Here is a 23,225-nt window from a genome sequence, read left to right on the forward strand (position 1 = left end):
AGAGGGCCGAGCAGGACTTGATTTGTTCTTTCAACACGTCAGAGCAAAGCATTAATGTCTGTGATTGGTACTGAGGTAAAATGGGGCTGGTTTTCTGGCAGTTCCTTGAAAATAGAAAGGCACAAAATTTCAGTCCCTTGTCCAACTCAAGATAGCTACTGTACTTAACCCCTTTGAAGTGTAACTTTTGTAATTGATACCACAGAATCCCTACAGTACTGATAGAGGCTATTCAGCCCATCAGGTCAGCACCAACTCTTTGCAGAGTCTCGCACCTGCCTTATCCCTGTAACCCAGCATTTACGAAGCCTGCTCATCTCTGGACACGACAGACAATTTGGCCCCCACACCTCAGGAAGGACATACTAGCCCTGGAGCGTGTCCAGCGGAGATTCACACGGATCATCCCTGGAATGGTAGGTTTAACATATGGTGAACGGCTAAGGATCCTGGGATTGTGCTCATTAGAGTTGAGAAGGTTGAGGGGAGATCTGATAGAAACTTACAAGATAATGCGTGGTTTAGAAGGGGTGGACGCTAGGAAGTTGTTTCCGTTAGGTGGGGAGACTAGGACCGGTGGGCACAGCCTTAAAATTAGAGGGGGTAAATTTAAAACTGAAATGAGACGACATTTCTTCAGCCAGAGAGTGGTGGGCTTGTGGAATTCGTTGCCACGGAGTGCAGTGGAGGCCAGGACGTTGGATGCCTTCAAGGCAGAGATCAACAAATTCTTGATCTCAGAAGGAATCAAGGGCTACGGGGAAAGTGCAGGGAAGTGGAGTTGAAATGCCCATCAGCCATGATTTAAATGGCGGAGTGGACTTGATGGGTCGAATGGCCTTACTTCCACTCCTATGTCTTATGGTCTTATGGTCTTACGGTCTTAATTTACCATGGCCAATCCGCCCGACCTGCACATCTTTGGACTGTGGGAGGAAGCTGGGGCACCTAGAGGAAGCCCACGCAGACAAAGGGCAGAATGTGCAAACTCCACACAGACATTTGCCAGAGGTTAGAATTGAACTGGGTCCCTGGTGCTGTGAGGCAGCAGTGCGAACCACTGAGCCACTGTGCCATATTAATAGTGATGTCAAACAGATAGCCACATTTGTCTAAAACTGGAGTCTGTGGCTGGTGTACACACTGGGAAGTGAGTTAGGATCCAATGAGCCAGTGCTCCTTCAACATCTTGCCACTGTGACCCATTTTGAGGCCTAAAACATCTTGCATCCCCTCTGTGAGGCATGTATGGGTGCGGGGTCATTGGGGGAAGTTGTGAGTTGTTGGGTGGCCTGTGAGAACAGGAAACTGTTAGAATAGGCACACAGTTGATAGAACATGGTCAGAACTTTGTGAATATCATTCCTGCCTCAGAACCTGTGGCCTCAACATTTCAGATCATTTTGGGAAAGATCACATGGAGTGCTGCGCTAAAGCTGCAGCACTGAGTTTCTGCCACTAATTGTCCTCAGTGAGCAACGGGAAGTCAGAAATCTTTTACAATGATGGAAGCCAATGAACATGTTCCAATGTCTTCGAAAGAGCCAGCCAGTTTCGAAGGAAAAACAAACATGCCTAGCCCTCAGAAATCTTTCAAAGTAACTCTTACAGTAGATCATCTCACAGTACAATGACAATTCGTAGACAAAGCTGGTGGCTACCCATGCACAGAAAGATCCCACAAATAGGGAATGGAGTGATTTAACATTTACATAGATTTTTACAGCATAGAAACTAACTATTCAGCTGATGTGGTCCATTTTGGTGCATTTGGTTGATGCTTATTTCAGATGGGGAGGATAGGATGCTAGTTGAAAAAGAACAGTGGTGAAAACCACCAAATATATGCAATTAGATTATTCATTGGTCCACATAAAGTAAACCATTGCTGCTGTAATTCTGATTTGGAATTACTTGGCACGGCATTGGCAGTCTTAGAATCTCTAAAACAATAGTTCATGTGATGGATAATGTCATACATTTTCAGTATGGGACCAATTCCCTACTATCAAGCCATATTCTACCTGACCGAGGAGTGCTTGATATTGGTACAAGATGCAAGGTCTGGAAAGCCTTTCCTTTTCCCAGCTGAGACATCCTGGCATATAGAAAACATAATAATTTCTGGGAAATGTTGCCAAGTACACTGTCAATTTGAAAGTTCCCTCCTGAAGAAATACATTCTTAAGCAATACTTATGCAAGTTTGCTATTAGTTTTAATTGTTCGATTCAGAAATAAGCTTCATGCTGGCAGAAAGGCTATTTCATTTTAAAGGGTGACTTCTCTTGCAGCCATATTTGCTGACAACAACATCATTGTCCTTGACTTCAGATCAACCACAACTTCACTTTTGTTGGAATTTCCTAGAATCATAGAATCCCTACAAGATTCTGCCCAGTGAATCTGCACCGACTTTCCAAAGAGCATCCCACCCAATCCATCCTTATCCCTATAACCCTGCATTTCCCATGGCTAGCCCACACACCCCTGGACACTATGGGCAATGTAGAATAGCCAGTCCACCTAACCTGCACATCTTGTGGAAGGAAATTGGAGCACCTGGAGGAAATCCACACAGACATTTCATTTCAAATAAAGCAGCATTATATTTTTAAATAAACAAAAATGTACCTACTGCAGGGTTTGGGATGACACTCTAATACGTGACAACTCCCACGAACCAAAGTTGCCTGAAAAAAAAATCATCTGTCCATGTTTGGCATTGTTCCTTTAAGAGGTGAGTCCACTCTTCTCTGGCAGGCTATTAAAATTCTGTCTTTTTTTTAATGAAGCAGCTTTTTATCACGCTTTCTCCCCAGCACTCGATTGGAAAAGAGCTCTCTACAGCTAATTGACTTGAGGAGTTGTTGATAAGAATGGTCACATTTGCGACTGCTGTCACTTAATCTAATTACAAATTGAAGCTTCACCTTTCATGACAAATAAGATGTGCAGCTCTCCCTCTTTGTCCCCCCGTCCCCCCACCTTTCTAAACACCACTCTTTTCTTCCGGCTTTTAAATGCCAAGAATAATTATAGTTTTGCAGACGTAGCGGGGAGGACAGATTTGGGAAGAAACACAGAATTCTGTGTACCCAACCTTGGAGCCTGATGTTTTTCGACTCGGCTCACTCGTGACCTTAAACAGATGTATGAATAAATGCTCTCTGATGAAGGGTCTAGGCCCGAAACATCAGCTTTTGTGCTCCTGAGATGCTGCTTGGCCTGCTGTGTTCATCCAGCCTCACATTTTATTATCTTGGATTCTCCAGCATCTGCAGTTTCCATTATCACTATGAATACATGCTGATCTCCCACCTCAGTAGTTCTTTTAAAGAGTGTTGCAGAATTGGTGTTTTGTAGTAATGGGGATAATTTTAACAGCCAGGTTTGACTGATGGTCTGCAAACAAATTCTTGCACTTGAAAGGACACCATCTGATGGAAATTAAATACTTTGCAGTGGTGCCTATAAGCTCTACCAGCCTGTTAAAGACGTTGTGGGATACTGGAGTGCAACACTGCTTTTGTATAATGGCTGTGCCTACACTGCACTGTTAGATGCATATTGACTAAAAAACCTCAAATAATGGCTAACTTGCTGCCTTTCCTTGTCTGACATATGAACTGGTGTAGGCCAATCAGCTTTTCTGTTTGTTATTACAGAGATTCCAGCACAGACAGGCAGTGTACCTTTAAAACAGTTACTTGACATCATGTGTAACACTCTTGCATAAAGATACCCACCTCACCTTCAGTCAAGCGCTCAGACAATTAGGTCAGTCTGGCATGTTCAGTCAGCTACGTGCATGTAATTTGTAGTAACATCAATAAGCACTGAAACCAGACTATGAGTACGAGATGCTATAGCAGTGTAAATAGTTAGTGTTGTTAATGAACTTCAAGACATCTGTCTCAAGGAGTACCCAGTCTTTGTGGTAAATGTTATGTGAGCTAACATATAGGACAGCACTCAGACCATATCATATCTAGAAGACACATCATTCTAAAGCTGGTGCTATTATGCAGTTAGATTAAGGTTGATTGGCCTTAAATCCCAAGGCAGCAGATGGTGAAATTTTAATTCAATAAAACCTGGAGATAAAAAAGAGACTAATGGCAGCAATCAAATTATTGCTAATTGTCATGAAAATTCAGCTGGTTTGCCAGTGTCCTTGAGGATACGACATCTGCTGTCTTTACCTGGACTGGCTTACATGTGACTCCAGACCCATTGCAATATGGTTCACTCTTGACTGCCCCCTGAAATGGCTCGGCAAGCCAGTCAAACTACTACAAAGCCCATACAAAGGGACTAAAGTAGATTGACTGGTCAGCGTCAAACCAATGGTAAACCTAACCCCCCCTGACGCTGCAAAGCCTTCCTTATTAACATCTGCACCAAAATAGGGAGAGCTGTTCCACAAACGAGGCAATCAACAACCTGTCATTCTCATGCTCACTGAGTCATAGCGGACAGACAATAACCCAGACACCACCATTACCACCCTGGGTGTGCCCGGTCCAACAGGACAGACCTGACAGAGATGGTAGCACAGAAACTACAGCCAAGAAGCAATTACCCTGCGAGTCCCTGGTTTTGATTCTAGCCCATATGAAGTCTGATGGCGTCAAATCAAACATGAGCAAGGAAACATCCCACTGATTACTACCTACAACCACTCCTCACCCTTTCTCCACAGCTGCTCCATGTTGAACATCACTTGGAGGTGGCATCGAGGGTGTTAAAGGCACACAGGGCTCTCTGGGTGAGGGACTTCACTACTAACTCTGCTCTGGACTGTTTCATTAAGTACCCGACTGATCGAATTGGTCAAGTCTGAAAGGACGAGCCTGTTTGATTAGATCTGTGGCAGGTGCTGAAAGAACCAACAAGAGGGAAAAATCTATTTGATCTTGTTCTCACCAAGAGGTGTCTGTCCCTGATTGTATTGGTGAGAGAGACCACTGCACAGTCTTTGCGGAGACAAAGTCTTGTTTTGGCTTTGAGTGTACCCTCCATTTTGTCATGTGGCACCAACACCATGGTAGATGGGACAGGCTTCAAACACATCTAGCAGCTCAAGACTGGGCATTCCAAAAGGGCATCAGCTTAAGACTGGGCATTCAGAAGGGGCATCAACAGCAGCGGAATTTTACTCTTACATAATCACATCCAGACATATCCCCCACTCTACCCTTACCATCAAACTAGGGCAACAACCCTTCTTCCGTGAAAAGGGCAGGAGGACATGCTAGAAGCAATGCCAGACATACCTAAAAATGAGGTGTCAACCTGGTGAAGCCACAACATGGGACTACTTGCATGCCATTCAGTGATAGACAGAGCTAAGGTCAGCCCAGAAACAAATCAGCTCTAAGCCCTGCTTTCCCAGCACATCCAAACAGCTAACAGCAAACTGGGGCCACTGTCTTGATTAGTATAACCCCGACAATACTTGAGCAGTGTGACTCCAGCCCAGCTAAAACAACCCATTTGATTGGTACCCCATCCACCAACTTCAACAGTCATGCCCTCCAACCACAGGATGGACAGTGACAGCTACCATGTGGAAAAAGCAGTGAAATACTATCTATAACTCCATTGACAGTACCTTCCAAATCTGCGACCTCTCCCAGCTCGAAGGATTGGGCCAGTAGATACATAGGATCACCACCACCTGCAGGTTCCCCTCCGAGTCACACATGATCCTGACTCAGAAATATTTATCATTATTCCTTCACTGTCAACTGGGGCAAAATCCTGGAAATTCCTTTCATGTGGCGTTTCTACATTTCAGAACATGCAGTGATTCAAAAAATGCTTCTCACTACCTTCGCTGGTAGTCAAAGGTGATTATCGATGAACAATCAATGTTAATGTAGCCAGAGATTCCCAGGTCCCGTGAATGAATTTTAAAATAATAGATTTCCTAACTTGATTCTGTATTCCTTACTACCCTTACCTAAATAAATAAACTCAGATTTGAGATTTTCAGTTGATCCTCACATTTAACAGCTTTTTGAGGGGGTTTGAGTTGGTGGGGGTGAGGTCCCAATTTCAGGATTCAACTCTGCAGTGGGTGAAGAAATGCTTTCTGACATCAGCCTGAACAGCCTAGCTCTAAGTTTAACATTATATTCCCTTATTTCAGACTGTATGACCAGAAAAAAATAGTTTCTCTTCATTTCCCTCATCAAATCATTTTAAGCAGATCAATTTGTAAACTCCCTAATCTTTTAAATTTGGGAATTAAGCCAAGTTTTTGCAGCCTGCCCCACACTTTAACTCTTGTAGCCCCAATATCATTGTGCAGACAAAAACATCCCAAATACCCTCTGATAATCTGGAATTGTTAAGCAAAGCTGAGAGAAAAATATTGACCTACACTGTATTCATACTTGGGCACTGCTACTGAATTTCTTGAAATAATACCATGAAATATTCAATCCAATGTTGAGTTTGAAATTGACTGATTCCTGGGATGACAGGATTGTTGTATGAAGAGAGTCAAGATCAATTTGAACTGTATTCAGTGCTGTTCAGCAGATTGGGGGTGGGGGGGGAGGGGTGTGTCCGAAACACCTATAAAATTCTAACTGGAATAGGCAGAGTAAACCCAAGAAAGGATATTTCTGAGGAGTGGGGAGTTCAGAACCAGGAATGATAATGTAAAGATATGGGTAGGCCATTTAGGACTTAGATGAGGAGAGATTCCTTCACGCAGAGAGTGGTGAGCCTGTGGAATTCACTGCCAAAGAAATCAGCTGGGGCCAATACGTTGAATATTTTCAAGAAGGAGACAAGCATAGTTCCTGCAGTGAAAGGGATGAAACAGTATAGTTAAAAGAGGGAACAGGGTACTTGAGTTGGATGACCAGCACGATCATAATGGCAGAGCTGGCTTCAAAGGGCTGAATGGCCTACTCCTATTCCTTTTTTTTGTGTTTCTATCCAGAAAGGGTATGATAGAACAAAAACAAAGATGCTGGAAAAGCTCAGCAGGTCTGGCAGCATGTGCAAAGGGAAAAACAGAGTTAATGTTTCGGGTCCAGTGACCATTCCTCAGAACTCTTCAGGTTTTTTTAATATGGGAGTATGATAGAATTGGTTTTTGCCAGCTCAGTCTCATCATGGCCTTCTCAATGTTTCATCGTACAGGAAAGATTTCCTGACTCCTGTGTAGAATTATGTTGAATTTACAGCACAGAAACAGGCCATTCTGCTCAACTAGGGTAAGCTGCTATTTATACTTCGTATGAGTCCTCATACCTTCCTCATCTTCACTTTATCAGCACGTCCTTCTGCTCCTTTTTTATTCATGTACTTGTCTAACTTCCATTGTAAGCCCACCATTGTTAGTCACCATCATCAGCTATCCCTGCATTTGAGGATGATGTCTACTCAGGATTGCAAATTTCTGCTGTGGGTCTTCATGTGGCTGAACTGTAATCAACATGGCTTAGAGTAGGATTTCCAACCTTCTCGGATTTCTCTGGAATTCCTTGAGGATTGAAGATTGTGAGAGAAAAATCCAGGGACGTTGAAAATGGTGTTTCTTTAAATACTTCAATTTCTTAATTAAACAAATTTTGGAAATAGAGGAAAACAGTCCAGTACTTGGACATCTTGTGTGATTATAGTCCAAGAATATGTTCAGTGGCAATTCCGGTTGACAGTCATGCGGTAAAAGATCTTTATCTTGGTAAAAGAAATTTCAATGTTTTGCAATGTGTTTTTGTAAAAAAATAACTCATGGGATGTTGGTGACAAAGTTGACATTTGCTGATCATTGTTTATTGAACTTGCGAAAGGGGCTGCCTTGCTGAATTGCTGGCAGTTTGTGCAGTGAAAGTGCTCTCAGTGATGCTGATAGATGGGGTGGTTTCCGAACTCATTGCAAAACATGCATTTACAATGCAATTTCTACACATGGAGCTCTGAAACCAGCTGGAACTCACTGATGTCAGGCCCAGCGAGCTCAGGACCCTCAATGTCAGTTTCATCCTATTGCAGCTCAAGGAGCGTGTAACCTTGAAATCAGAGCTAGGCTGTTCCAGACGTACTTCTTGAACAAAGGTTGCTGAAAGCATTGGAAAGCTCTTCCCCTCAAAACCTATCGAGGTGGGAGATCAATCCTTTTTGTCTGTTTGAGTTTGGAATGCATATTTATTGTTCATCCCTATCTGCGCTTGAGAAAAAGGTCATGAACTGCCTTCTTGAACGTCTGCTTTTGATGTGGTGTAGGACATCACAGTGTTGTCAGGGAGGGAGTTTGAAGGATCTGACTCAGCAGCAAAGAAGCAGCGATATAGTTCCAAGAACGTATAGTGAGTGACTTTAAGGTGGTGCTCCCATGAGTCAGTTCTCCTTGTTTATCTAAATAGTAGTGATCACCAGTTTGGAAGGTGACTGAGATTTTATAAGAGTCTTGTTGAAGCAAGTTGGGCTTTTGGAGTTAAATCAGAGAACAGTCATGATGTAATTGAACAGTGGAAGAAGTTCAAGGACTGAATGGCCTCCTGTTCTTATTTTCTGGACAGATAAAACGGAGCATGTGCACACACAACTCAACTTTCCTGTATATGACTGACCGCCTCAGTCAAAAGGTTGAAAATTAAGTGTGAAGTAAAAGTGCCATTATAATTCATACAAAACCAAAGCAATCAATTTGTACGATTAAGCACCAACTTCCCTGTTTGAGTGCAATTGTTCCTTCTCTTCATTGTTGAACTTTGATTGCATTTTTAAATTTTTTAAAATGACCTTTGTTTTGCTTTGTTCTTTAACTAAATGAGACATTAGATTTTCATCCCAAGTACAGAAAAACCTCATGCATAGATTCTTATGTGGCCTATTTTCAACCAGCTATTGTTTCAAATCTGGCCTTGCTACTGTTCCAGGCTGTCAGAAATCTAATGACTTTGATGTAGTATTTTATTCAGGAAAGCTGCTGCTGTTTCTAAGACTCAAGGAGCCTAAAGGTTTACTGTGACTTAAATAGACCTGGCAACAGCAACACAGCAATGTCACATGCTGACTATCAGTTGTCACCCTTCTATTGACAAGTGTTTTTGTTTCCCATTGTAATTAGTTCCGTTCAATGCAATGTGTTTTCCTAGCTAGCTCAATGACGAGGTGAAGATCTCTGCCCTTAGAGTCCTGGATGATTGTCAAATAAACAGATATTCTGATCTGTCTTTATGAGAGCAGATTTTTCTTTAACTCTTGATTTATTTCTGTTTTGTTAAATCAACAAACTTCTGGTTTGGCAACATTTTTTGTTTCTCTCCGAGTGTGAATGTTATTGATAAGTGGACCAAAATGATGCTTTCCAGGATTAAGTAAATGCAGTCAAGTGTCTGGATGATCCTAAGGGCTAATCTTTAGGAACCTATCAGCAGAGCTGCTAAAACTGGCACGAACTAACAGATTCTGTACACTTCACATTCACTTGTCATCTGTAATCAAAGTTGCATTTGTCTCGTGCCTTTGCCATAGCTACCAAGCCCCAAAGCATGTCAGAGGAGCAGAATCAAACAGGGAGCCATACTGAGTGAAAGAAAGTGTTTGAGAAGTATCTTATAGGAGGAGACAGGGATAAAGAGGTCTCTGGAATGAATTCCAAACCTCAGGTTGGAAATGGCTAAATGCTTGACCAGCAATGGGTCAAAGGAGTAAGGCTTGCACACAAGGCCTGAGTTGTAGGAGATCAGAGATCTGCTTGTTTAAGAGGAGGTTGTAGAAGTAGTGTCCTCATCAACTGACCAAATGCAGCTTTGCAGAATACCACACTGCCTACATGAAAATCTGTTGGATGTACTTCTTCTACATATCGAAAGCCAGTAATCAACAGTAACAATGCATTTAGCTGTAGCTGCTCTTGTATGCTAAATGCTGATTTCTAATATGTGCTCATTTATCAGAGTGTGGCTGGAAGATATTTTGATTTATCTCATGTAAAGTTTGAAGATCAGGTCCTCCTCACTGATAATTCAGTTCGTAGAATCCCCACAGAATGGAAGCAGACCATGCGACCCATTGAGCTCACACTGACCTTCCAAAGAGTATCCCACCCAAACCCAACCCCCTATCACCGTAACCCTGCATTTCCCATGGTTAACCCACCCAGCTTGCGCATCCCTGGGCACTATGGACAATTTAGCATGGCCAATCCACCTAACCTGCACTTGTTTGAACTGTGGAGAAAACCAAAGCACCTGGAGGAAACCTACACAGACAGAGGGAGAACGTGCAAACTGCACACAGACACTCATCTGCGAACCTGGGTCTCTGGCACTTGAGGCCTAACCACTGAGTCACCATACTGCCCCTTCCGCTGTATATCAGAAACCCAATTTTTCTCCTTTATCTCATTGGTTCTACATTGCTACAGGCCAAAAAGCATTCTCATTTCCTTTGCCATTTTCACAAGTTTCTTCCAGAGAGGTGGAAGGACTGTTCACACACAATAGCCAATGGCCTCAATCCAGTTTTTAGACGGCCCACTGGTCAGTGTTGAATCTTTTCAGAATGCCATCTTTGCATCTGTATATTCTGTTGGTGCAGAACCAATTTTGACAACAGAAAATGGGGTCTTGTTTGCTTCCAAATGTTTTGTGGCTATTTTGTGCTGGAGAATTGTGATAATAGCTGTATATTTGTCTTGGACTTCACCTCAATCCAAGCTGACCCAAAGCCCTGTTTGAGATTCTGTGAAATTCCAGCACTGACAGATTTAATGCAAAGAACGGCACAGATCCATAACCATCGGCTTAACGGAGCTTTCATCAACTTAAGTTCAGAAGACTATTTTTAACTTCTCTCTAATCTGTCTATATTGCAGTATAATTTTTTTTCTAATGTTTCTACTGTAAAAATGCACTTGTATCCAAACAATGCAACATTGTTTTCCATTACCACTTAATGAATATATGGCAGAGATCCTGAAAGCTTGCAATCACGTCATTGTTATTATATTTTCGTTATATGAGGAATCCGATATTGTGCTCGATTTTTCATCTCCCTTTTGTCGTGATTCTATTCTGTATTGCAAACCATTATCTTCAAACCCAAAACAAACTACGCTTCCTGGCCACAGATTCCTTTTCCTGGCGTCTGTCAGAGGCTGGAGCCTGTTTGCGCACTCGGTGGTGTCATATGTGACTCTGAGATGAGCTTCCAATCACTTATCCACAACGTAGAGTCAGACCTGCCCAATTCCCCCTTTGTAACATCATTTGATTTTGCCCCTCTGAGCTCTTTCCTACCACCAACATCACCTCCAACCCACTCCTTTTTTGAGTCTCTGTTTGATTAAAACCTGTATAATTTTTTTTTAGTTCTCCACCGCATCCCAAAACCAGTTCAGTTCGTCCCCTCCCCCCACTGCACGACACAACCAGTCCAGCTCTTCCTCTCCACCCACTGCATCCCAAAACCAGTCCAGCCCGTCTCTGCCTCCCTCAACTTTTGGGATGCAGTGGGTGAAGGGGAAGAGCTGGGCTGGTTGTGTGGTGCAGTGGGGGGAGGGGACGAACTGGGCCCAGTTCGTCCCCTCCACCGACTGCACCACACCCATCCCTTCCTCCCACCCCAAGCCACACCTCCATCTCCAACCTACTTACCTCATCCCACTTCCTTGACCTGTCTGTCTTCCCTGGACTGACCTATCCCCTCCCTACCTCCCCACCTATACTCTCCTCTCCACTTATTTTCTTTTCTCTCCATCTTCGGTGTGCCACCCCCTCTCTCCCTATTTATTCCAGAACCCTCACCCCATCCCCCTCTCTGATGAAGGGTCTAGGCCCAAAGCGTCAGCTTTTGTGCTCCTGAGATGCTGCTGGGCCTGCTGTGTTCATCCAGTCTCACATTTTATGATCTTGGATTCTCCAACATCTGCAGTTCCCATTATCACTTGACTTTGTGAACTGGCTGTGGTATGAGACCAACTCTAGTTGAAGAGATGCATTTCATAGGCATAGAGATATAAAGATCGCAGGAGATTTGTCTTGACATGGTCGGGGAAGAAAATCCATTGAGATAGACTTTACTACTCCTGGTGGATTAGGAAACTATAAAAATTGAGGGAAGTACCTGGAGAGGGCCACTTGAAGCTGCTAGAATGTAAAACATGGAAATACAAATCCATTGTAGGGTTGGAGCTACTGCATATGGTTTACAATGTGCATGGAATGTGCAATGTGTGGGTAAGTTTAAAAGGCAAATGATCCTTTTTGTAGTTCAAAATCTAAGTTGTCTTTCATAATAATGCTTAATCAATGGTGTTTTGGTCATCTGTTGCAGTACAGGTTTTAAAATAAGTTTCAGTAGTGTTACTGTTTTTAACTATTAAATGGAATTCTGACTTTCTTTTTGAATGTCATTGAGCTCAACAGTTAACATAATACAATCAAAATTTGTGTTTTCAAGGGCAAAACAAGGTTACATTGTTGCTTGCAGTAGTTTGCTGTTTTCTACTTTACAGTGGTGACTACAATTCAGAAAGTATTTCATTGGCTTTGATTGCTTTGAGATGCCCTGAACTTGTGAAAAGCATTGCACTAATGCAGTTTTTCTTTAAGACTGTTCCAATTCGTCTCTCAGGATGGTTGGATGACAAAAGGCTGTTGAATACTGATTCAAGGTAGTGGAACTCTAAGTCTGGGAGTGGGAAATAATGGAATCATAACTGCCTAGATTTTTTCCCCTTTTTGCTTTCTTTCTTCTCATGGGGAAATAAAGCACCCTATCCCCTGCAGTGCCCACTCTTTTGGTCCATTTTTTAAATAGAAATTATGATTGACCTACTTTTCTAATCAAACTGTTCAGAACTGCCTAACTTTCTAATGCTAGAGATAAACAGCTGACAATGATACACAAAGTATGCTTTTCTTTTCCCATATTCAAAGTTCTTCACCTTGCTCAGATTTAAACAAGCTGGATGATCTGCAGTTCTGAATAAAGTTGCTGTGATAGGTACATTAGTATGATGTAAAGCCCATAAATGCAAAATTAGTAGAGGGTTAGCGCAGAGCAGTCAACATCTCAGCAATGCCAACAGAGGCATTCATGACCAGCAACAGAAGCATCCACTGGAAACCTATTTAAACACAGAGAGCAGGATTCACCTTTTTAAGAGCTGCAAAGATCCAAATGGGTGATGTGAATGAGTGAATATCATTCTTAACAATTCTCATGTGTTGGCTTTTACAGGATGTTTTAATCTTTCAGCTCTGGGTCAGATTGTTTTGCAACAATGCTTGTTATGAGAGCAAATTGGCCAATTAAAGCTGAATTAATGCAAAAATGTTTACGCATTCTGAATTGATGTTTGAAATAATTCGTGTATTAAAAATGAACTGTACTCATTAGAGCGCACTCCAAACGTGAAATAATAAGCAGGAACCGTCCATTGTGCAGTGAGAGCTGCTGATTGTGGCTGCGTGTTGGAGCTTTTAAGGTTGAAAACTGCCCTTTGCTTCACCTTAATAATAAAAAGTGAGGCTGGATGAACACAGCAGACCCAGCAGCATCTCAGGATGCTGCTTGGGCCTGCTGTGTTCATCCAGCCTCACATTTTATTATCTTGGATTCTCCAGCATCTGCAGTTCCCATTATCACTTTGCTTCACCTGCTGGTCTATTTTAGACATGACTGGCAGAACACTCCAAAGACATGAGCCCCTGGCATTGCCTTCAATGTTCTAAGTGTCTTTCATGGAAACCCGTGGCTCCTTCATGATTGAAAATCAGTAAGTAAGTGGTCTCTCAGTGCATGCTGGAAACAACAGACTGGCATCAGGAAATGACGACAAAAGCTTTTGGTTTGTCGCAAACTCCTAAATGGCATCCTGATATCTGTCAGGCAAGCCACCACGCTAGTCTGCATTTGTTGTATTTTCTGCACTGAACAACATTTCCACACAAGATGGTTGACATAAGCAGTAGGAACTGCAGATGATGGAGAATCTGAGATAACAAGGTGTAGAGCTGGATGAACACTGCAGGCCAAGCAGCATCATAGGAGCAGGAGACCTGATGTTTCGGGCCTAGGCCCTTCTTCAGAAATTTCTGAAGAGGGGCCTAGGCCCAAAACGTCAGCTTCCCTGCTCCTATGATGCTGCTTGGCCTGCTGTGTTCATCCAACTCTACACCTTGTTATCTCTGGCTGAGATAGGAACAGGAACTGGACCTCAGCCTGTTACTCAAACTCTTCAAGTGCCTGAAACCACTGCACTCCTTCTAGGAGGGAGTAGCAGTGTTGTGTCTGGGCTCTTGCCTGGGGCTCACCCACTCCCATCTGTTTTCTTTCACTTTTTATTCTTTTTATTTCTGCTTTTTTTTCCTGGATTATCTTTTTGGCGTGTGAGTCACCCGGATTGACGTTGCAGTGAGCACGGGCCACGTGAAGACTGGCAGCTGCTTCCTGGCAGTCAGAAACCATGGCAATGGCATCAGGGATGTCCTCACGTGGGGCCAGCAGCTGCTGCGCATGCTTCAAGATGGCGGCACCGGCAAGTCAACACCTTGGGTGAAGGCAGCCAGAGCGAGGCTCTTGGCGAGGTGGTCGCCAGCAGAGCCAGGGACTCCTGGATGTGGTGGGCCTAGAGTGGGAACTCCTGGCATCATCAAGGTGGCAGTGCGGGCAGGCACCGCTGATTGCAGGCCTGGAGCAGGGACCCCTGGTTATTGGCAAGGTGGCGACGGATTGCAATCGGGAATTCCCGTATGTGGGGCGATTATGTGTTGAGCACGGGACTTGGTGACAGTGATGTGAGCCCCGTGGCAAGGCTCCTGAAGAGTGGCGACACCTATGTTGGTGGACCTGGCACAGATGGTGCAAGACGGCGCAAGAGGGCTGGCAGTGCAGATGTCTTTGGTGAGCCGGCTCAGAGTCATCCTGGAGGCAGTGGAACAAAAACTTTCTTTTTACTCTTTTTATTCTCAGACCATCCATAATGGCACTGTATTGCGGAAACAGTTGGAGCTTTTCACTGTATCTTACCGTATTATTCACTGCAAGTGACAATAAATAATTCAATACAATTCACTGCGGGCAGCTAGAGGTGGGCTTTAAATATGGGTATAGCTACCATCACTGAAAAACCACCCATTAATAATGGACCAGGAGCTGTATGAAAATCTATCATGCTAGTACAGCTATAAAATACAAGACACAAACCGTTCAGTGTTGTTTTTTTTCTTCGCTTAATGTCCATCACTTCCATTAAATTCAGCGTTCAGTATAATACTGCAATTGTGCTTTCTGTGTTTGAATTTTCATTTGGAACGTTTTTGCATTTCTCACTGAAATTTCTTCACATGGCGCTTTCATCTTTTGGTGCTCTCTCTCTCTCTCTCTCTCTCTCTCTCTCTCTCTCTCTCTCTCTCTCTCTCTCCCCGAGTCTCTCCAGCAGTGTTAGCTGTTGCTTGTCCTTTGAATGCAGAAACTTGGTCATTTCTGCACAAACATGATGAAAAGGTTCTGTGTCTAAGGGGAAATCCATTGATACATCAGGATAGTTTCTGCAAGTTATTATCTCCTACCCTCAGAAGTGAAATTTATGAGATATATTGCCTGGTAGTTCAGGGGTTCAAATCCCACAGCAGGGGACGACATATAGAGTGCAACACTGCCTGAGGTATTGTAATTAAGATGAAACATTAACCCTCTCAGCTCGATGCAAAAAATCCCACATGTAATCATGGACATTCTTCTTGCTCATCTGGCTGGGATTTATTTCCACAATAAGTATCATGAAAGCAAACAAAAAAAAAACAGATTTTCTAGTCATTGTCATGTTACTGTGTGTGTGTTCTTATGTTTATTTTTATTCAGTTGTGGGACGTGGGCCATCACTATCTGGGTCAGCATTATTGCCCGTCCCTGGTTGCCCTTGGGAAGGTGGTGGTGAGCTGCCTTCTTGAACCACTGCAATCCGCATGCTGTAAGTTGACCCACAATGCTGTCAGGGAGGGAATTCCAGTCTTTTGACCTAGCAACAGTGGAAAAAAAACAGTGATATATTTCCAAGTCAGGATGCTGAGTGGCTCGGCGGGGAACAGGCATGTGGTGGTGTTCCCATGTATTTGCTGTGCTTGTCCTAGATGGAATTGGTAGTGGATTTGGAAGGTGCTGTCTGAGAGTCTTTGGTGAATTTCTGCAGTGCATCTTGTAGATAGTACAGAGTGCTGCTACTGAGTGTCAGTAGTCGTGGGAAAGGATATGGGACCAATCAAGCATGCTGCTTTGTCCTGGAAGGTGTCAAGTTTCTTGAAAGTTGGAGCTGCACCTGTCCAGGCGAGAAGGGTGTATTCCATCATATTCCTGACTTGTGCCTTGTCGACGATGCACAGGCTTTAGGGAGTCAAGAGGTAAATTATTCACCACAGTATTCCTCGCCTCTGATGTGCTCTTGTAGCCAATCTATTTGTGTGCCAAGCCTAGTTGAGTTTCTAGTCAATGGTAACCCCCAGGAGATAATGGGAACTGCAGATGCTGGAGAATCCAAGATAATAAAGTGTGAAGCTGGATGAACACAGCAGGCCAAGCAGCATCTCGGGAGCACAAAAACTGACGTTTCAGGTGTAGACCCTTCATCAGAGAGGGGGATGGGGAGAGGTTTCGGGAATGAATAGGGGGAGAGGGGGAGGCGGACCGAAGATGGAGAGAAAAGAAGATAGGTGGAGAGGAGAGTATAGGTGGGGAGGTAGGGAGGGGATAGGTCAGTCCAGGGAAGACGGACAGGTCAAGGAGGCGGGATGAGGTAGTAGGTAGGAAATGGAGGTGCGGCTTGAGGTAGGAGGAAGGGATGGGTGAGAGGAAGAACAGGCTAGGGAAGCGGAGACCGGCTGGACTGGTTTTGGGTTGCAGTGGGCGGAGGGGATGAGCTGGGCTGGTTTTGGGATGCGGTGGGGGAAGAGGAGATTTTGAAGCTGGTGAAGTCCACATTGATTCCATTGGGCTGCAGGGTTCCCAAGCGGAATATGAGTTGCTGTTACTACAACCTTGGGGTGGCATTATTGTGGCACTGCAGGAGGCCCATGATGGACATGTCATCTAAAGAATGGGAGGGGGAGTTAAATTGGTTCGCGACTGGGAGGTGCAGTTGGTATACTGTATCCATTGTACCCTGTGTGGCTTCCTCTACATTGGGGAAACCAAGCGGAGGCTTGGGGACCGCTTTGCAGAACACCTCCGCTCGGTTCACAATAAACAACTGCAACTCCCAGTCGCGAACCATTTTAACTCCCCCTCCCGTTCCTCAGACGACATGTCCATCCTGGGCCTCCTGCAATGCCACAATGATACCACCCGAAGGTTGCAGGAACAGCAACTCATAATCCGCTTGGGAACCCTGAAGCCCAATGGTATCAAAGTGGACTTCACCAGCTTCAAAATCTCCCCTTCCCCCACTGCATCCCAAAACCAGCCCAGTTCGTCCCCTCCCCCCACTGCATCACACAACCAGCCCAGCCTGTCTCTGCCTCCCTAACCTGTTCTTCCTCTCACCCATCCCTTCCTCCCACCTCAAGCCGCACCTCCATTTTCTGCCTACGAACCTCATCCCACCTCCTTGACCTGTCCGTCTTCCCTGGACTGACCTATCACCTCCCTACCTCCCCACCTATACTCTCCTCTCCACCTATATTATTTTCTCTCCATCTTCGGTCCGCCTCCCCCTCTCCGCCTATGTGTTCCAGAACCCTCTCCCCATCCCCCTCTCTGATGAAGGGTCTATGCCCGAAACGTCAGCTTTTGTGCTCCTGAGATGCTGCTTGGCCTACTGTGTTCATCCAGCCCCACATTTTGTTGTCTTCCTTTAGGTTGTTGTTTGATTACGAAATCTACATGGTGAAAGGATTACCACATAGCACATTTTGCAGCATACCACATTAGTGATGACCGTATCGGCGCCAATGTAACGGAGGAAGAGGTGGGGTTTAGGGCCAGTGTAGGTACGGAAGAGGGATCGTTCCATGTAACCTGCAAAGAGGCAGGCATAGCTTGGGCCCATGTGGATACCCTGGCCACCCACTTTGCCTGTAGGAGGTGGGAGGATTTAAAAGAGAAGTTTTAGTTTTCAAGGACTGCAACTACCCCCCACCCCCCCGCAGTGGTCGAAAACATCCTCGACCGGGTCACCCACATTTCCCACAACTCACCCCTCACACCCGCTCCCCGTAACAACAACCAAAACAGAGTCCTCCTCGCCCTCACGTACCACCCCACCAACCTTCGGATTCAATGCATCATCGCCGACACTTCTGCCATCTGCACTCTGACCCTACCACCGAAGACATTTTTTCCCTCGCCACCCTTAGGTGACTCCCTTGTGCGCTCCACACTCCCCTCCAGCACCCAGTACATGCGGCACTTTTCCCTGCAACTGCAGGAAGTGCTTCACCTGTCTCAATACCTCCCCCCTCACCCCCATCCCAAGCGCCAAGAAGAAATTTCCACATCAAGCAGATGTTCACCTGCACATCTGCTAATGTGATATACTGTATTCGCTGTTCCCATTGTAGCCCCCTCTACATCGGGGAAACCAAGCGGAGGCTTCGGGACCTTTGCAAGTCACTAATGCACAAAAGAACTGCACCTACCAGTCGCGAACCGTTTCAACTCTCCCTCCCAATCCTCAGATTATATGTCCATCCTGGGTCTCCTGCAGTGCCACCAGAAGATTGCAGGAGCAGCACCTCATATTCCGCTTGGGAACCCTGCAGCTCAGTGGTATCAATGTGGACTTCACAAGCTTCAAAATCTCCCCTCCTGCTCCCGCAACCCAAAACCAACCCACCTATTCCATCCTGCCACCTCAAGCCCCACCCCCAGCTCCTACCTACTAGCCTCTTCCCGCCCCCTTGACCTGTTCGTCCTCTCTGGACTGCCCTGTCTGCTCCCTAACTTCCCACCTGCACTCCATCCCTGCTTCTTTGACCTGCGTGTCTCCTGTCCACCTATCTATTCCTTTATCCAACTTCTATCCGCCTCCCGCTCTCTCCCTATTTATTTCAGAACCCCCTGTCCCTCCTCCATTTCTGAAGAAGTGTCTAGGCCTGAAACGTCAGCCTTCCTGTTGCTCTGATGCTGCTTGGCCGGCTGTTTTCGTCCAGCTGTACACCTTGTTACCTCAAAGAAAATCCCCCCATCCCCCTCTCTGATGAAGGGTCTAGGCCCGAAACGTCAGCTTTTGTGCTCCTGAGATGCTGCTTGGCCTGCTGTGTTCATCCAGCCTCACATTTTATTATCTTGGAATCTCCAGCATCTGCAGTTCCCATTATCTCTCAGTGGCCCTGACCAGTTTTTCAATTCCTCTCACAAGGGAAGTACCAGAGGGTTGGAGAACAGAATGTGGTTTCACTTATCAAGATAAATGCAAAACTATTCAATTCCAGTGGAGGTTTGAGATGCAGTGTTGATGTTTGTTCTATGTAGTAGCCTGGCCTTAACTTGTCCTGTGGTGAGATGTAATTTGAAGGGGATGCTGTGCTTTTTTTTCTCGTTTTGGTACGGTAGTGTTACTTGACCTTGTCAGCCTATTTTATAGAGTCATCGTCGTACAGCGTGGAAATGGGCCCTTAGGTCCAACATAATCCCAAACTAAACTAGTCCCAACTGCCTCTTCGTGGCCCATATCCCTTCAGCCTTGTCCTATTTATAAACCTCGATCAGGTCACCTTTTATCCCCTTTGCTCCAGTGAAAAAAGTTCTCGCTGACCCAACCTTCCTTTAACACTGAAACCTTCCATGCTCAGCAACAATCTGGTAAATTTCTTCTGTGCCCACTCTTGCTTAATAATATCCTTCTAAAATAGGGCAACTGTAAATTTGTACTGTAGAAATCTTCAAGACTAGAAAAACATAAAAGCAAACAAACCAGGAAATGAAGGGATCAAATTGTAGTTCAGGAAGTGGAAAAATGGAAGTGGCTTGAGTGCAGCATGTTCTGGACTAACGTGCACTGTAGTTCTGAAAGGGAATTTCACCGGTGTGAGTGGAAAGTTGCAGATGAAATAGTGACTTGAATCTTCATATATGCTCTCTCTCCAATTGATGCTGGAAACTCCTTCATGTTTCTAATGACGAATCCCAGGTTTCGCTGCTGTTGTCTAGCTGATAGCCAGCCTTCAAACTGTTTCAAAGAGGAAAAGAACAAAGAAAATTACAGCACAGGAACAGGCCCTTTGGCCCTCCAAGCATGTGCCGTTCCAGATCCTTTATGTAAACCTGTCGCCTATTTTCCAAGGATCTGTTCCCTTTGCTCCCTGCCCATTCATGTTTCTGTCTAGATACATCTTAAATGACGCTATTGTGCCGCCTCGAACGCCTGCGTTGACAACGCGTTTCAGGCACCCACGACTCTCTGCATAAAGAACTTTCCACTCATATACCTTAAACTTTTCCCCTCTCACCTTGAAATTGTGACGTCTAGTAATCCCCCCACTCTGAGATAGAAAGCTTCTTGCTATCCACCCTGCCTATACCTCTCATGATTTTGTCGACATCAATCAGGTCACCCCCTTCAACCTCCGTGTTTCTCATGTAAATAATCCCAATCTACTCAACCTCTCTTCATAGCTAGTGCCCTCCAAACCAGGTAACATCCTGGTGAACCTCCTCTGCACCATCTCCAAAGTATTCACGTCCTATTGGTAATGTGGCGACCAGAACTGTACGCCGTATTCCAAATGTGAATCAAAGTCCTATAAAACTGCAACATGACGTGCCAACTCTTATACTTGATACCCCGTCTGATGAATGAAAGCATGCCGTATGCCTCCTTGACCACTCTATTGACCTGCGTTGCCACCGTCTGGGTGCAATGGACCTGAACACCCAGATCTCTCTGTGCATCAATTTTCCCCAGGGCTTTTCCATTTCCCGTACAGTTCGCTCTTGAATTGGATCTTCCAAAATGCATCACCTCACATTTGCCCAGATTGAACTCCATCTGCCATTTCTCCACCTAACTCTCCAATCTGTCTATATTCTGCATTCTCCAACAGTCCCCTTCGCTATCCGCTACTATCTGTTTCGCATCGGTTTTGCACAAAACTAGATTTCTGTTCTATTTTTGCAAGTGAATTGTTTCAAATTAGTTGCTGTTCTTTGTAAATCACAATCATGAATGCACATCCAAGCAGTGGGGAGAGGGGGAGAACGGATTTGCGACGTCATGAAGTCGGAGATTTGTTATAATCCGCAAATATTGTCATTATAATTTTTAAAATTCACGAGCATGTCATTGATGTTGCTTTCTTGGGCTGCATTTGCTATCCATCCAGAATTGCTGTTGAGAAGGTTGTGGAGAATTGGCCTGTTGAATAGCTGCAATGCACGTGGTATGAATATATTAATGAACGACTGAGGACAGGAGATGAATTGCTTTTACTCAGTGGAAATGAAGTAACAGTCATACAGTTCCAGATCAGGATTCTGCTGATTTTGACAGGGAACATGCAGATTCTGGAGCTGCTGTTTAAATATTTTTGGGTGGTAGGGTTCACACAATTATCAGGTACTGTGGAAGGAGTTTGATGAATTGGTGCATTGTCTCATTGTAACTCCCCATCTCAAACAACAGTTCATTCTAGATCCATTGTTAATTGTACATTTTCAGTTCGACCGAAAGGAAAAACAGCATTGAGGGATATGGACCAAAGGCAATATGGAGGTAGGCCACAATTAAGTTATAATCTCATTGGATGGTAGAAAGTGTTTGAAGGGTTGAATGGCTGACTTGTTTTCCTATATCCTTACGTAAGAAGGGGGATCAATCAATGGGATGATTTGACTGCATTGCTGTCGTTTATCGATAGTGTTGTCGGAGTCGCACTCGTTCAGCTGAGTGAAGAGTATTTCATTGACACCCGGATTTGGAGTTTCTCGGCAGTGGACAGATGTTGAGAAGTCCAAAGTGAGTTACTTGCTGTAGAATCTATTGTCTCTGATCTACGGTTCCAGTCACATTGATTAACATAGATCCGAGAACACTTCAGCAGAGGAACAGGCCCTTTGGCATGCAATGTTGTGCCAAACATGATGCCAAATTTAGCTAAAGCCTTCTGAATGTCCTTGATTCATATCCCTACATTCCTTGTATATTCATGTACATATATAAAAGTGTCTTAAACGGCCCTGTTGTATCTGCTTCCACAGCCACCCCGGCAGTGCTTTTCAGACTCCTACCACTCTCTGTCTATTAGAATTGTCTCTGACATCTCCTTTGAACTTTCCCCCTCTCACCTTAAATACATGCCCCCAGTTTTAGACATTTCAAATCTGGGAGAAGGGTTACAGTCAGAATCTGTCTATGCATGTCATAAATTTGTAAACCTCTATCAAGTCTTCCCTCAACCTCTGCCACTGCAGAGAAAACAGCCTGAGTCTTTCCAGCCTCTCCTTTCTAGCTCAAGCCCTCAAATCCAGGCAACCTCTTTTGCACCCTATTCAAAACCTCCACGCCCTTCCTGTAACATGACGACCAGAATTGGATATAATTCTTAAGAGTGCAATACTTAAGGCCGAACCAAAGTGTTCTAAAGCTGGAACGTGACATCCTGATTCTTGTGCTCGATTCCTGAACTAATAAAGGCAAGCATGCCATGCGTCTTCTTTGCCACTCTATCAACTTGTGTGGCCCCGTTCGGGGAGCTATGAACTGAATCCCAAGATCCCTGTGTACACAAATGCTGCTCAGGGTCCTGCCATTAACTGTATATTTTTCCTTAACATTTAATTTCCCAAAGTGGAGCACTTCACACTTAATGGATTAAAATTCACTTGCCATTTCTGCAATGGATCTGTATCCTTCTGTATCCTTTTATGACTTTCTACCCTAACTACCACTCTACCAATCATTCTATCGTCTAAAAATTTCCTAACCCATCCATCTATCTTGTCACCTCAGTCATTTTATATATATACCACAACAGCAGAGGTCCCAGTACAGATCCCTGCAGAACACAATAGTCCTGGATCTGCAGCCTAAAAAGCACGTTTCCACCACCACCCTCTGCCTTCTCTGGGCAAGCCAGTTGTGAATCCAAGCAGCTAAGTGACCACGGACCCCATGGATCTTCATCTTCTGGATGATCCTACGGTGAAGCGCCTTGTTTTAAGCCTTGCGAACATCCATGTCAACAATATCCACCACTCTATCTTCAATGATCACATTAGTTACCTCCTCAAAAAATTCAGTCAATTTAGTAAGAC

At 44.5% G+C, this 23,225-nt stretch overlaps 1 protein-coding gene across 1 annotated transcript in view; it reads left to right on the top strand.

Annotated features, from left to right (window-relative positions):
• Positions 1-23,225, top strand: part of LOC132206137 (complement C4-like) — a 60,593-nt gene that overhangs the window by 16,142 nt on the left and 21,226 nt on the right. The window contains exon 2 of the mRNA XM_059638815.1: positions 21,631-21,684. The gene's annotated coding sequence lies outside the window, so the exon portion shown is untranslated. The remainder of the gene's footprint in view (positions 1-21,630; positions 21,685-23,225) is intronic.

Source organism: Stegostoma tigrinum, chromosome 31, assembly GCF_030684315.1.
Source record: "Stegostoma tigrinum isolate sSteTig4 chromosome 31, sSteTig4.hap1, whole genome shotgun sequence".
Lineage (NCBI taxonomy): Eukaryota > Metazoa > Chordata > Chondrichthyes > Orectolobiformes > Stegostomatidae > Stegostoma > Stegostoma tigrinum.